The sequence below is a fragment of the Molossus molossus genome, unplaced genomic scaffold, assembly GCF_014108415.1.
Source record: "Molossus molossus isolate mMolMol1 unplaced genomic scaffold, mMolMol1.p scaffold_m16_p_6, whole genome shotgun sequence".
NCBI lineage: Eukaryota > Metazoa > Chordata > Mammalia > Chiroptera > Molossidae > Molossus > Molossus molossus.
The window spans coordinates 49,941,908-49,959,095 of record NW_023425399.1 but is presented as its reverse complement, the minus strand read 5'-3'; positions in this window follow the sequence as shown (position 1 = coordinate 49,959,095).

Sequence of the window (17,188 nt, the reverse complement as noted above, 5' to 3'; positions counted from 1 at the left end):
CCTTACAACTAAGTTTAAAACTCCTTGGTGAGACAAGGCCATGCCTGAGAAGGAAAGCTATTAACTGGGACTGGTCACCAGGTATCTGAGCACTGCCTGCCTGATTATAAAACACTGTGAGGAGAGGGACTTCCTCTACCCACTGTCCACCTCCTACCCCTGAGCTTGACCCTACAACCAAGGGCAGCAATACAGATCATATAGCTCTTCTGTTCATTTCCCACTGCCCCATCTCTCTCTGTCCTCTATTTACTATGGATTCCTGGGACTCCCATCCTTCCATGGCCCAGGCTAGGCTCTCAGGTATGTGCTTAAAGTGTCAGGAGGCTTCTAGTCATTGGGAAGTGGTCTGACTGAAGGCAAGGATAATGGTGTGTGTGACAAGTCTCTGCAAAGGAGTCTGACCTTGGATGAAGATGCTTCCTGTGTGACTGAGTCATGGTGTGGAGCAGAGGAGGGTCTAATGGGAAGGAAACAAAATGGCTCTGGGCTGGAGTGGGAGCACAGAAAGCACTGTCTAGTCCCCACCATCAGCAATATCACCCAGTCTTCTGAGGGGCTTGTCCAGATACAGAAAGTCACCTCCCTTCCTGACAATCCACACTGGTTGGGCCACAGGAGAGGACCAACTTCACAGGGAGAATCTGAAGAGCCTTTCATTGATCTTGGATAAGATAAATGGCAGTGAGTTATCCTGGTCCCAGCATGTCCAGAAGAAGTCTAGGAAACAGGGGCAAAAGTAGACGTTTGCCACTTTGTTTTGGTCTATAGAAAATTTTAACCAATTTTGAAAATACACTAAGTAACAACAGAAATTGTATCAGTTATGTTCAAGTACACTTTATGGCCCTTTTAATATTCAAGGAGAGGGAATTTTGTTTTGTGACAATAATCAGATAATGGCCACTGACTGAGATAGAAAATGCTAGGGAGGGAGACCAGGAGTCATTTTGAACATGCCATGTTCAGTTGTCTGTCTCACTACAGGTCTTACCAGAAAATCGAAGTCACATTCCATAGAAGGTTTGAGAAGAGTTCATGGAAGTGCCATTTACCCAGAAGAGTTATCCCTCATGCTGTCACAGCAATCCTGCTAAGCATTTCTACTGGGAACAGTCCTGGGCTTCTTGCTTTGTCCTTTCCCACTTTGCCTGTTGATCTTACCATCTCATGGAGCAGAGCCAAATCTTCATCTGTAGGTACTTCAGAAACAAAATCTCTTTGTTATTTTATTCACCTCAACTAGTTCCTTACTTTTTATTTCCTACTGGATCTGTCAACTACTGACAGAGATTTTTAATCTTCCCATTTTATTTGTGTATTGTCATTTCCACAGTATTTGGATTATGTGTCATTTTGTTTTTTTGTTTGTTTGTTTGTTTGTTTTTTGGTATTTTGGAATTGGATTTCTAAGACAGAATTTTTCACCCCCACCTAATGTTCTTTGCTTAAATTTTATTATGCTCAAAATTAATGATTATCTCTTGATTTTTTAAATTAGCAGCTATTTGTTATATCTTTGTCCATCAACAAATTTTCAACATGTCAGCATTAGTTTGTGGTAGATGTGTCTCTTACAAATATTCTATTGGTTTAAAAATCTTATAAAATCCAAATGTCTCCATTTTATCAGTTTATAAAATCCAGCGACATTTTTGCTTTTTAAATGTGTCCCTATTTATCATGATTTATTTCCTGGTTTGGGCTTGGGTGAATTGTCATTCCTTTGGATTTTCATGTTATGGTTTTGTAAGTGCTACCATTTTTTATATTCTACTAACACTTACTAATAAAATTTATAAACTATATATTTACTCTGATCTTTTTCTTTTTCAATACATAAATCAGTATCTGCCCAATGAAACAGGCCTTTTAGTCAATTTGACTCTTGCCACAGGAAACTTTTTTTCCTTCCTCCATAATTATTATTTTTGCCCACAAAAGCTAATTGATTCTTATGCTTTTTTCTTTTTCAGAAAGCAATTTGTTCTTTTTTAGTAGGAGCAGAATCACTGTTTGGTAAATTCTCTGTTATAAAACAACAACACTGTAATGATATCTAACAATTTACTAGTACATACATACACCACCCATGCTCTTTTGTTTTGTTTTCAAAACAGCAATAGCATGTATAAATGCTATTCTGAATATATTTATTCTGGTTGAATCTCTATCCTGGATTGATTTCCTGGACGCATTCTGCAGCAAGTGTTAACTTTTGGGCAGTTTATGCAGATACACTAGTAGTTTTGGTTTTATTCAAAACCAAAATCAAGGCTAATTTCACAATCAGGCATGGCTATTCCAGGGTCCCTGAGGTTTTGTCACCATACTTCTGATACAGGGCCTGGTCCCTGAGTCTTGAGCATCAGATTTAAAATTTCGTCAGCTTTACCTGAGTTATCCAGCTATAGCCATGATATACGTGACACAATTGCTAGGAACCTGGTGAGCAAGCTACAAAACTGTCTTGTCCAGGCCGATGGGAGATACAGTGGGAGTCCCAGTTGCACCCTCAGAATATTTATGAATTTGGGGTAAAATTTGTATGATTTAAAGCAAGGAATTCTGAAGACTTTGGAAACAGAATGCAAGAAAATTGATTACTCCAAGGGCAGTTTGCTCATTTTATTACCTTCAGGCATTATAAGTTCAAAACCAAAGAGTTTCCATCTGGCAAAAATCAATAATCATCAGTTTGAGCACTCACTTTCTCCTGGGCAAGGGCCAAAGATCATATTCTTGGTGCCACTTTTTTTCTAGACTCCCAACTAACTCCAAGGCATTTCTGATACCTTCTATACCCCTAAACAAGAAGCAATGTTTATGGTCATCAAAGATGATTCTTTTGGGCGGGAAAAATGGCGGTGGAGTGAACAGAAGCTACACAGACCGTCTCCCAGAACCAAACTGGAATTACAACTATAACACAGACAAATTGATGGGAAAAAGCAACAGAAAAGCAGCTCGCGAGGACCATACAAGAGGGACACGGACTCCATCCCGGTAGGCTTGCGAAGGCGAAAGACGAGAGCCGGGAGCCCACGGCCGGCAGCTAGGCAGCGGCCTTAACTGGGAGCAGCGCCTTCAGGTTACACTCCCAAGCAGCCCCACAGCACAGAGCCTGGACAGAGGCTAAAACAGCCACAGCCACTCACCTTGGGCTCCGGCAGAGGGAGGGTAGACTGGACTGGAACTGTGTCGGGACACTCGGGATTTGGAGGGCACTCAGAGCTTTTGCTGAGTGTAGCCACGCAGGACGGTGGCCATATGGCTTCTTCCCAGGGCTCTGGGGAGAGGCAGCAGCCCCTCCCTCAGAGATCCAACCCCACCCTGTGGGCCATGAAGTGCTAATTGAGGCTCACTAACAACCAGCATCTGCCCCACCCTCTGGAAATCCCTTTGTGCTGAGCACCTCAGGGAGCTTTTCAATCAACTGACAACCCAAAACTCATCGGGTAACCTCAACTGCTAGCCTTCAGGCAAAAAGCTAGAGGATAACAGTACCTTTCCTGGGCTGGCAACTTTAACCAGGAAAATAGAACTTGACAGTGATGTTTAATGTGGGTCCTCCCTCGCTCATCTAAACACAGGAGAGGGAGCCACAAACAGCAGAACACCAACACCACAGGGAAAACTTGACAGGCTCCAAAGCCCACAGTGATAGCCAAAATGGTGAAACACATAAACAGAAGCCAAATGAAAGAGCAAGAGACCTCCAACAAAGATGAGATCAATGTGGAGCAATTAGGTATGTTAACAGAGCTAGAATTCAGAGCCAAGATCTTCAGGAAGCTGAACAGCATGAGTAAGGACATAGAGACACTGAAAATAAGCCAATTGGAAATTAAAAACCATCAAGAAGAGATAAAAAATGACATATCAGAAATGAAAAACACACTGGAAGTTTTAAAAAGCAGAGTAGAGGAAGCTGAGGACCGGATTAGTGAATTAGAAGACAGGGCCCTGGCCGGTTTGGCTCAGTGGTTAGAGTGTCCGCCTGCAGTCCGGAGAGGCCCGGGTTCGGTTCCCGCTAAGGGCATGTACCTCAGTTGCAGTTTGTCCCCGGCCCTGGTTGGACGTGCAGGTAACAGCCACTCGATGTGTCCCTTCACATCGATGTTTCTCTCTCTCTCTTCCTCTTTCTCCCTCCCACTCTGTCTGTACAAAGGATGGAAAGATATCCTTGGATGAGGATTAAAAAAAAAAAAAAAAGAAGAAGACAGGGTAGAAAAAATCAATCAATCAGAAAAACAAAAGGAAAAAACTATTCAAAAACAGGAAGACAGCTTAAGGAACTATGGGACAACTGGAAATGTAATAATATTCACATCATAGGAGTCCCCGAAGAAGAAGAAAATGAGCAAGGGATAGAGAATATATTTGAAAAAATAGTGACAGAAAACTTCCCTAGTTTGGTGCAGGAAGAAGGCATTCAAGTTCAAGAAGCACAGAGAGTCCCAAGTAAGAAAGACCCAAACAGGCCCACACCAAGACACATAGTAATTAAAATGCCACAAATTAAAGACAAAGAGAGAATCCTAAAAGCAGCAAGACATAAGCAACAGGTTACCTACAAAGGGAACCCCATAAGGCTCTCAGGTGACTTCTCACAAGAAACACTACAGGCCAGAAGGGAATGGCATGAAGTAATCAAAGTCATGAAAAACAAGAATCTGAATCCAAGACTACTCTACCCAGCAAGACTATCATTCAAAATAGAAGATCAATAAAGGGCTTCCCAGACTAAAAAAGGCTAAGGGAACACATTAGCACCAAACCAGCACTGCAAGAAATGTTAAAAGGACTGCTGTAATTAGCAGTAGAAATGGGAAGAAAAATAGAACCACACTAAACAAAAATGGCAATAAATAAGTACATATCAATAATCACCTTAAATGTAAATGGACTGAATGCTCCCATAAAAAGACACAGAGTGCTGATTGGATAAGAAAGCATGACTCATCTATATGTTGTTTACAAGAGACCCACCTCTCAACTAAAGACTCACATAGGTTGAAAGTGAAGGGATGGAAAAAATTTTTCCAAGCAAATGGAAAGCAAAAAAAAGCTGGAGTAGCAATTCTCATATCCGATAAAATAGATTTCAAAATGAAGACCATAACTAGAGGCAAAGAAGGCCACTAAATACTATTGAAAGGATCTATCCAACAGGAAGATATAACCTTGATAAACATATATGCAACCAATATAGGAGCACCAAAATATATTAAAAATCTTATGGAGGACTTCCAAGGAGAAATCGACAACAATACAATCATAGCAGGGGACTTCAAACCCTGTTGACAGCACTGGATAGATCCTCTAGGCAAAAAACTAGCAAGGAAACAGAGACTCTAAATGAAGCACTAGAACAAATGGATGTAATAGATATCTATAGGGAATTACACCCCAAAACTACAGAATACACATTCTTCTCAAGTGCACAGGGGACATTCTCAAAGATAGACCACATGATAGGACAAAAACTAAATCTCTACAAGTTCAAGAAGATTGAAATCATATCAAGCATCTTCTCAGATCACAATGGCATGAAACTAGAAATCAGTTGCAACAAGAACATGCAAAGACATTTCAACACATGGAGGCTAAATAGCATGTTATTAAACAATGAATGGGTCACCGAGGAGATCAAGGAAGAAATTAAAAACTTCCTGGAAACCAATGAAAAGGAACACACAACAACACAAAATGTAAGGGATGCAGCGAAAACAGTTCTGAGAGGGAAGTTCATAGCACTACAGGCCTACCTCAAAAAACAAGAAAAAATTCTAATTGACTGTCTAACCTCACAACTTAAAGAATTAGAAAGCAAACAAAAAGAAAACCCCAGAGCAAGTAGAAGGAAGGAAATAGTAAAGATCAGAGCACAAATAAATGACATACAGACCAAAAAAACAATTCAAAGAATCAATTGAACAAAGAGCTGGTTCTGCGAAAAGATAAACAAGATTGATGGACCCTTAGCTAGACTCACAAAGAAACAAAGAGAGAGAACCCAAACACACTTAATCAGAAAAGAAAGAAGTAACAACCAACACCACGGAAATACAAAAGATCGTTAACAACTACTATGAACAACTATATGGCAACAAATTCGACAATCTAAGCAAAATGGACAAATTTCTAGAAACACAGTCACCCAAATCTATTCCCGGAAGAGATAGAAAATTTGAACAGACCAATAACAACTAAGGAAATTGAAGAGGTAATCAAGACTCTCCCAGCAAACAAAAGCCCAGGCCCAGATGGCTTCACGGGGAGTTTTACCGAACATTCAAAAAAGAACTAACACCCATTCTCCTCAAACTATTTCAAAAAATTCAAAAAGAAGGAAGACTTCCAAACACGTTCCATGAGGTCAGCATAATTCTAATTCCAAAACCAGAAAAAGACACTACAAAGAAAGAAAACTACAGGCCAATATCCCTGATTAACGTAGACGCCAAAATCTGAACAAATCAGATCCAGAAATACATCAAAAAAATTATTCACCATGACCAAGTGGGATTCAATCCAGGGATGCAAGGCTGGTACAACATTCGCAAATCAATAAACGTGATACACCACATAAATAAAATGAAGTATAGAAACCACATGATCATATCAATAGATGCTGAAAAAGCATTTGACAAAATCCAGCATCCATTTCTGATAAAAAAGCTCAGCAATGTGGGAATAGAGGGATCGTATCTCGACATAATAAAGGCCATATATGAAAGACCTACAGCCCAACATCATACTCAATGGACAGAAACTAAAAACATTTCCATTAAGAACAGGAAGAAGACAGGGATGTCCATTGTTGCCACTCTTATTTAACATTGTACTGGAAGTCTTAGCCACAGCAATCAGACATGAAGAAAAAATAAATGGGATCCAAATTGGAAAGGAAGAGGTGAAACTGTCATTATTTGCAGATGACATGATATTATACATAGAAAACCCTAAAGACTCCATCAAAAATCTACGAGACTTAGTAAATGAATTTGGCAAAGTAGCAGGATACAAAATTAATGTCAAGAAATCGACGGCATTCTTGTACACCAATGATGGACTCACAGAAAGAGAAACTGAAAAAACAATCCCATTTACCATCACACCAAAAAATTTAGATACCTGGGAATAAACTTAACCAAAGAAGTAAAGGACCTATTTCCAGAAAACTACAAATAGAAAAAAGAAATTGAAAAAAGAAATAGAGGAAGATATAAAAAAGTGGAAGCACATACCCTGTTCATGGATTGGAAGAATTAACATCATTAGAATGTCCATATTACCCAAAGCAATCTATAGATTCAATGCAATCCCCATCAAAATACCAATGACATATTTCATAGAACTAGAACAAATTCTTCAAAAGTTCATATGGAACCAAAAAAGAACCCGAATAGCCACAGGAATCTTGAAAAAGAACAACAATGTAGATGGGATCACAATACCAGATATCAGGTTATACTACAAAGCGACTGTAACCAAAACAGCTTGGTACTGGCACAAGAACAGGCATATAGACCAGGGGAACAGAACTGAAAACCCAGAAATGGACCCAAGGCAGTATGCTCAATTAATATTTGACAAAGGTGGCAAGAGCATACAGTGGAGTAAAGCCAGCCTCTTTAATAAATGGTGTTGGGAAAATTGGACAGCTACATGCAAGAAAATGAAACTAGACCATCAACTTACACCATATACAAAAATAATCTCAAAATGGATAAAAGACTTAAATGTGACCCGTGAATCCATAAAAATTCTAAAAGAAAATGTAGGCAACAAAATTTCGGACATCATAAGAAGCAGAATTTTCACTGATACATCACCTAAGGCAACAGAAAGAATGAACACATGGGACAACATCAAACTAAAAAGCTTCTGCACAGCAATAGAAACAATCATCAAAATGGAAAGGCAACCCACTGTATGGGAGAACATCATTGCCAATGATGTATCAGATAAGGGGTTAATTTCCAATACATATAGAGTGCTCATACAACTCCACAAAAGGAAGAGAAAGAACCCAATTAAAAATTGGGCAGAGGAACCGAATAGACACCTCTCCAAACATGACATAGAAATGGCCAAAAGACATATGAAGAAATGCTCAACATCACTAATCATCAGAGAGATGCAAATTAAAACAACAATGTGGTATCACCTCACACCTGTCAGAATGGCCGCCATCAACAAATCATCAAACAACAAGTGTTGGCGAGGGTGTGGAGAAAAGGGGACTCTAATACACTGCTGGTGGGAATGCAGACTGGTGCAGCCGCTATGGAAAACAATATGGTGCTACCTCAAAAAATTAAAAATTGAATTTCCATTTGACCCAGTGATCCTACTGCTAGAAATATACCCTAAGAAGCCTGAAACACCAATCAGAAAGTATATATGTACCCCCATGTTCATAGCAGCACTATTTACAATAGCCAAGATCTAGAAACAGCCCAAATGTCCATCAGTAGACGATTGGATAAAAAAGCAGTGGTACATATACACAATGGAGTACTATGCAGTGGTAAGAAAGAAAGATCTCTTATTCTTTGAGACGACATGGAGGGACCTGGAAAGTATTATCCTCAGTGAAAGAAGCCAAGCAGAAAAAGACAAATACCACATGATCTCACTTATATACAGAATATAATGAACATAACAGTCTGAGGAATACAGTAGACCCAGAAACATGGAAGTAGGGCACAGACTGACATCCCTCAGAAGAGGGGGTGGAGGGTGGGGGGGGAGAGATAAACCACAGAACTTATATACATGTATGCATGACCAATGGACATGGACAACTAAGCCGGGGACAGGTTGGAGGTGGGGTGGGGTGGGGGGTGCCAATGGGGTAAAAAATGTAAAAATCTGTAACAACAAAAAAAATAAAAAAATTATAAAACAAACAAACAAGAAAAAAAAACAAAGATGATTCTTTTTTTTTTTAAATCTTCTCATAATATTTTTATTTTATTTATTTATTAATTTTTGTTACAGATGTTTCTCCTTTTCCCCCAATGATTCCACCCCTCTCCATCCCTCCCTGCCCTTTCCCCAGTTTGTTGTCAATGTCCAATGTTCATGCATATAAGGTCGGTGGTTTATCTCTCCCCAACCTCGCCCTCTTCTGGGGATTGTCAGTCTGTACCTCACTTCCACATCTCTGGGACTACCCCATTCCGCAGACTGTTATGTTCATTATATTCCACAAATATGTGAGATCATATGAAACTTGTCTTTCTCTGTTTGGCTTGTTTCACTTAGGATGGTACTTTCCAGGTCCCTCCATGTAGTCTCAAAGGATAAGAGATCTTTCTTACAGCTGTGTAGTACTCTATTGTGTATATGTATCAAAGCTTTTTTATTCATTTGTCTACTGATGGACACTTGGGCTGTTTCCTGATCTTAGCTAATATAAATAGTGCTGCTATGATTCTTTCTGATTTGTGTTTCAGGCTTTTTAGGGTATATTCCTAGAACTGGGATCATAGAGTCAAATGGAAGTTCAATTTTAAATTTTTTGAGGTAATACCATATTGTTTTCCATAGCGGCTGCACCAGTCTGCATTCCCACCAGCAGTGCACCAGAGTCCCCTTTTCTCCACACCCTCGCCAACACTTGTTGTTTGATGATTTGTTGATGGCGGCCATTCTGACAGATGTGAGGTGATATCTCATTGTTGTTTTAATTTGCATCTCTCTGATGATTAGTGATGTTGAGCATTTCTTCATATGTCTTTTGGCCATTATTATGTCCTGTTTGGAGAGGTGTCTAGTTCCTCTGGCCATTTTTTAATTAGGTTCTTTGTCTTCCTTTTGTGGAGTTGTATGAGCACTCTATATGTATTGGAAATTAACCCCTTATCTGATATATCGTTGGCAATTATGCTCTCCCATACAGTGGGTGGCAAAAGTGGACATCTTTGCCTTGTTCCTGTTCTTAAGGGAAATGCTTTTAGTTTCTGCCCATTGAGTATGGTCCTGGCTATAGGTCTTTCATATATGGCCTGCATTATGTCTAGATATGATCTCTCTATTGCCACACTGCTGAGCATTTTTATCAGAAATGGATGCTGGATTTTGTCAAAGGCTTCGTCAGCATCTATTGATACTATCATGTGGTTTATATTCTTCATTTTATTTATGTGGGGAATCATGTTTATTGATTTCTAAATATTGTACCAGCCTTGCATCCCTGGGATGAATCCCACTTCGTCATGGTGGATAATTTTTTTTTTTTGGTGTATTGCTGGAGCTGATTTGCTAGTATTTTTTTCAGGATTTTGGCATCTATGTTCATCAGGGATATTGTCATGTAGTTTTCTTTCTTTGTAGTGTCTTTTTCTGTTTTTGGAATTAGAATTATGCTGGTTTCATAAAACAAGTTTGGAAATCTTCCTTCTTCTTGAATTTTTTAAAATGGTTTCAGGAGAATGGGTATTAGTTCTTCTTTGAATGTTCGGTAAAACTCCCCTGTGAAGCCTTCCAGGCCTGGGCTTTTGTTTGCTGGGAGAGTCTTGATTACATCTTCAATTTCTCCTGTTGTTATTGGTCTGTTCAAGTTTTCTGTCTCTTCCTGGTCCAGAGTTGGGAGATTACGTGTTTCTAGAAATTTATCCATTTTGCTCAGATTGTCGAATTTGTTGCCATATAATTTTTCATAGCAGTTGTTAATGATCTTTTGTATTGCTGTGGTGTCAGTTGTTACTTGTCCTCTTTCATTTCTGATTTTGTGTATTTGGGTTCTCTCTCTTTGTTTCTTGGTGAGTGTTGCTAAGGGTCCATCAATCTTGTTTGTCTTTTCGAAGAACCAGCTCTTTGATTCATTGATCCTTTGAATTTTTTTTTTTTTTTTTTTTTTTGTCTCTATGTCTTTTATTTTTGCTCTGATCTTTATTATTTCCTTCCTTCTACTTTCTCTGGGTTTTTCTCTAGAACTGCTTTCGCTGCATCCCATAGATTTTGTGTTGTCGTGTCTTCATTTTCATTGGTTTCCATGAAGATTTTGATTTCTTCCTTGATCTCCTCGGTGACCCATTCATTGTTTAATAACATGCTATTTAGCTTCCGTGTGCTCAAATGTCTTTGTATGTTCTTCTTGCAATTGATTTGTAGTTTCATGTCATTGTGATCTGAGAAGATGCTTGATATGATTTCAGTCTTCTTGAACTTGTAAAACTTAGTTTGGGCCCTAACATGTGGTCTGTCTTTGAGAATGTCCCACGTGCACTTGAGAAGAATGTGAATTCTGTACTTTTGGTGTGTAATTCTCTGTAGATATCTATTAAATCCATTTGGTCTAGTGCTTCATTTAGAGTCTCTGTTTCTTTGTTAATTTTTTTCTAGAGGATCTATCCAGTGATGTCAGCGGGGTGTAGAAATCCCTGCTATGATTGTATTGCTATCGATTTCTCCTTTGAAGTCCTCCAGAAGATTTTTAATATATTTTGGTGCTCCTATATTGGGTGCATATTTGTTTATCAAGGTTATATCTTTCTGTTTTCAGTATTATGTAGTGGCCTTCTTTGTCTCTAGTTTTGGCCTTCATTTTGAATCTATTTAATTAGACATGAGTATTGCTACCCCAGCTTTTTTTTTTTTTTTTTCTTTTCCATTTGCTTGGAAGATTTTTTTTCATCTCTTCACTTTCAATCTATGTGAGTCTTTTGTTGTGAGTTGTGTCTCTTGTAAACAACATATAGATGAGTCATGCTTTCTTATCCAATCAGCTACTCTGTGTCTTTTTATGGGAACATTCAATCCATTTTCATTTATGGTGATTATTGATATGTAGTTATTTATTGCCATTTTTGTTTAGTGTGGTTCTATTTTTCTTCCCATTTCTACTGCTAATTACAGCAGTCCTTTTAACATTTCTTGCAGTGTTGGTTTCATGCTAATATATTCCCTTAGCTTTTTTTTTTTGTTTTTTGTTTTTTGTTTTTTTTTTGTCTGGGAAGCTCTTTATTTGACCTTCTATTTTGCTGATAGCCTTGCTGAGTAGATTAGTTTGGATTCAGATCCTTGTTTTTCATGACCTTGATTACTTCATGCCATTCCCTTCTGGCCTGTAATGTTTCTGTTGAGAAGTCAGCTGAGAGCCTTATGAGGTTTCCTTTGTAGGTAACCTGTTGCTTATCTCTTGTTGATTTTAGGATTCTCTCTTTGTGTTTATTTTTTGGCATTTTGATTGCTATGTGTCTTGGTGTGGGCCTGTTTGGTTTCTTCTTACTTGGGACTCTCTGTGCTTCTTGAACTTGAATGCCTTCTTCCTTCACCAAATTTGGAAAGTTTTCTGTCACTATTTCTTTGAATATATTCTCTCAAACTTGCTACTTTTCTTCTTCTTCAGGGACTCCTGTGATGTGAATATTATTCCGTTTCCAGTTGTCCCACAGTTCTCTTAAGCTGTCTTTCTTTTTTTTAATCATTTTTTTTCTTTTGGTTTTCTGATTGGTTGGTTTTTTCTAGCCTGTCTTCTAATTCACTGATCTGGTCCTCAGCTTCCCCTACTCTGCTTTTTAGACCTTCCAATGTGTTTTTCATTTCTGATATGTTATTTTTTTATCTCTTCTTGGTGGTTTTTACTTTCCAATTGGCTTATTTTCAGCACCTCTATGTCCTTACACATGCTGTTGAGCTTTCTCAAGATCATGGCTCTGAATTCTTGTTCTGTTAACTTGCTTAACTGCATCTCACTTATCTCATCTTTGGTAGAGGTCTCTTGTTTTTTCATTTGGCTTTTGTTTCTGTTTTTCACCATTTTGGCTATCACAGTGGGCTTTGGAGCCTGCCAAATTTTCCCTGTGGGTGTTGGTGTTCTGCTGTTGGTGGCTCCCTCTCCTGGGTCTGGATGAGGCAGGGAGGACCCGCTTTAAACACCACTGTCAAGTCTTAATTTTCCTGGTTAGAGTTGCTAGCCCAGGGAATGGTAGTTATCCTCTAGCTTTTTTGCCTGTAGGCTATTAGTAGAGGTCACCTGAAGAACCTTGGTTTCTGATATGCCTGAACAACCCCCTCAAGTGCTCAGTGTAAGAGGATTTCCTGAGGGTGGGGCAGATGCTGGTTTGCAATTGGCCTCAATTAGCATGTCAATGGCCACCAGGTGTGGTTGAATCTCTGAGGGATGGGCCACTGCCTCTCCCCAGGGCCCTGGGAAGGAGTAAGATGACCACAGTCCTGCATGGCTGCACTCAGCAAAAGCTCTGAGTACCCTCCAAATCCTGAGTGTTCCCACACAGTTCCAGTCCAGTCTGCCCTCCCTCTGCCCGGGCCCAAGGTAACTGGCTGCTGCCAATTTAGCCTCTGTCCAGACTTTGCATCGTGGAGCCACCTGGGACTTTTAACCCAAGGGCGCTCCTTCCAGCTAAGTGAGTCAGCGGCACCCGCCAAGGGCGTAGCACTCAGCGGTGTTCACAGGACTCAGCCGCAGTCACTGGTCGCCAGGGGCAGCCGAGGCAGCTGCAGCTTTTACCCGAGTCCCCTGGTCCCAGCCGAGTCCGCTGGTCCAAGCCCAGGTCACTGCGGACCGTGGGCTCCAGGCCCCCTCCTGCATCCTCGCAAGCCTACCCGGATTGAGTCAGTGTCCCTGGTTATGTTGTTTTCCAGGCTGCCTTTCGGTTGCCCCTTCCTGACAATTTGTCTTTATTTTCTTTGTAAATCCAATTTCATCCTGGGAGATGGTCTGTGTAGCTTCCATTCACTCTGCCTCCATTTTTTTTCTCTCAAAGATGATTCTTAACTAGCTTATATTTTTGCTCTCCTGTATAGAGTGACAGACCTCTAAGGTGGCCCATCCCAGAGTCTCCTCAAGCTAATCTGGTGGGAGATGGGCACAGTTAAGGAAGGACTATAGGTCCTCAGTGTCATAGGACACATATGATGCCCTGGAGTGTGGAGAACTTCGAAGGTTCATATAGCAACTGCAAAGGATTGTCAGAAAGTTACAAACTGGATCCTTTTACAAATATAGGATGAGTATCTGATTTTCAATTCCATAAAGAGAACCAGCAGCAGTTGCTTCTGGATAAAAGGAGAATTAAATAATAGAATTGTTGGGAATGGAGAAAACAATGTCAAGGGGAAAGTCCTAGGTTTCAAAATTGGTTCATATTCTAGAGAGTGATAAAACCATAGCCTTTGGGGTGATCTTTTCTGCTAGACACAAGTCATTTGCACATTGCTTGGACAAAAAGATCCACAAGTTAACATGTAACTTTAGAGTCTGACTTTTAATTGGTAAGAAAGTGAACATTGAAAAGAAGTGCAGCCCTGGCCGGTTTGGCTCAGTGGTTAGAGCGTCGGCCTGCGGTCCGGAGAGACCTGGGTTCAGTTCCCGCTAAGGGCACGTACCTTGGTTGCAGTTTGTCCCCGATCCTGGTTGGGTCGTGTGGGTGGCAACCACTCAATGTGTCGCTTTCACGTCGATGTTTCTCTCTCTCTCCCTCCCACTCTATCTGAACAAAATATCGAAAAATGTCCTCGGGTGAGGATAAAAAAAAAAAAAGAAAAGAAGTGCATTCCCTAGTAAATTCAATAATCATTTTTAGGTCTGTTACGCAATGTCTAAAACAGCATGAAAAGCACATGCTGGCTTCTCTTGGCCTTTTTCCACATTTCAGGTACTATTTTCTTAACAAAGACATAGAGAAGAACACAGAGTAAAGAACATGGCACTGGGGAAGTGGGTCATGGAGCAGCCCCATTTACTGGAGCTCCAGAACCATTTCCAGAGCTCACCCACTACTTCTCACCCCTGCACAGCCCCCACTGCATAGGGTGCAGGTGGAGTCGGTGGTCACTTCATATACTCTGGCATTATTATGGTCACCATCTGTCCAAGGTCATGACTTTCTGCCTCTGATTCTTTTGGTGACACTAGAAACGCCTCTACCAAGTCGAAATGTAGCAACCACAGAAGGGAAAATCTCTCCTCCTAGAGTACACATGGGGAATAACTCTGCAAACCCACGCCTACAGTTCCCAGTACCAACAGGACCCTGAAAGTCATACAGTCCTGACTATTCCTCAGGTCATGGTGAGCACACCAGGGGTAGGTTCAGTGGTAAAGGTGCCATAAATAGAAACTGGCACAGCTGGGAAAGGATTGACGTCATCTGAAACCAGGAACAGGCAGCACTCCCTGCATAGCCCACTGCAGTTCTAAGGCCCTGAGCTCCCTGCTGCTATTATCCATGTGGTCCCCATAGTGCCCTCCTTGGTCTTGGTAGGCCTCTGCCTCTGACCACATTTCCTACTTCACAGCCCAGGTTAAGAGCTAAATGGATTATTTATTCTCACACACAGTATATCAATGGGTAGCACCAGGTCGAAAGGCCACATGTTCCTGAAAAGATAGGGTGAGGACAGAGGGCTAGGCCCCCTTGTACTGGGCAACATTAGAGGCCACATAGCTTGTCTGTCATGGCCCATTTCCTTTACATCTGTAGTATCCTACTACTCCAGTGCTCTTTTATCCCAAATGGAGACAGACAGTACTTGAGGTCCAGGGCCCACTGGGAGGGCTTCTGGAGAAACTAGCAGAAGCTACAAATCCTATTGTTACCAGAGCATTGCCTGAATCAGAGGGGACTCTCCCCTCCTCTACTCTTGTCATGCTCACAAGAAATAATTCAAACAAATGACAAAGCGGTGTTGAAGCAAAGCAAGCAAATTTACTAAAAATACATTTTATATAAAGCATAGTCTCTATGCTAGTCTGAGTGCACCACCTGGTAGGAGTTGAAGGGTTTTATACCTCTTTCCACTATTGGTTTCAAGGTTCCCCTGCAAGATATATGAGATTTCAAGGTTCCCTTGTACATTGTTGTAGCTTTTCTCAGAATTTATGAGAACGTCCGACGATTTTATCTTGGCAAGTCCCAAGACTAACTTCTTTGTTCAGTGGGTGAGATAAACTCCCCTTTTACCTTTTCCTTCCTCCTGCCTTAGCAGTTATCTTTCCTGCCTAAATTTCCCACTCAAGTGATATCATCAAAATACTTTTGAGATTTTGTTATTTGTCCCCAGAGACTTCATCTGTCCTTGGGTTTAGCTGGCACAAATGACATTAATTGGGTCTTTGTTCTCTATTTTCCCAGGCCAGGGTGATCTAAGCTCTAGTTAGGGAGGAGAGGTATAAACAATTTGCTCTCCAGTGTCCTTTGTTGGGGACAATAAGTTCTTACAATTCACAGGCTGGCTGCAAGCTGCCTAAAGTGTTTGGCCTTATTTAATTTTTTGTCTCAGATTCCCCACTTTACTTGCCCTGGAATTTTCCCAGCTTCTTACTCTCCTACCACACTATTTCAGGGGCTCTCCTCTTTCCTTCTCCGAGAGAGAGAGAGAGAGAGAGAGAGAGAGAGAGAGAGAATGAGCACTCATGTAACTTAACAAAATAAACATGAAATCCAGCAAGAAGAAAGTGAGGCTTGCCTTGCATTTTATTTCATGTTTAGACACAGAAAATGAAAGATATTTGGAGAGATAGGTTGTAAAGAGATGAGGTTAAAAGAAATAAAATGTAAGTTAAATATACTTAAAAATAGACCCCTACATGTAAACACATGCACAGCATGTCTCTGGACCCATGTAGGATACAAACATGCACAGAGTACATGAAGGCAGTCACCCCCAACTCCAGGCTGGCCCCTCACTGTTTGAGGCCTTTTTGCTCCAGCATCTGATTCCTTGTGGTTCCCACCCAACTATGCACAAGGAAGGACAGTCTCAAGATATTGATTCAAGAATATAATCTTTCCTAAGGAACTTACATGTGCCTTATACTATCTCACAGACAGAAAAGACCCACAGAGCTGTTAATTGACTCAGGTCCTGCAAGCCCTTCAAACGCTTGGTGTAGGTCTGCTGCTCCTACATGAGGCATTGCATCAGTGTGTCTAGAGAGGCATTTTTTTAATGCAGCCCACCTGGCTCACAGAAAGGAAAAATTTTAAATTAGTATTAGGGTATTAGGTCCAAGTAATGTAAAAATCTGTTTCAGATCCAAATCCTGGCTCCTTTGTTACGAAAGGATCTTGGGAGGGAGAAGAAAGAATCAGAGAAGGCTGATGGGGGCAAGAGGGAGTGGAGGTAACTGGAGAAAAAGGAAAGGTTTACAAAGTGAATACCACTTGTCTCCTGCCACCCCAAATGGTGTGGTGTCCCTAACTAT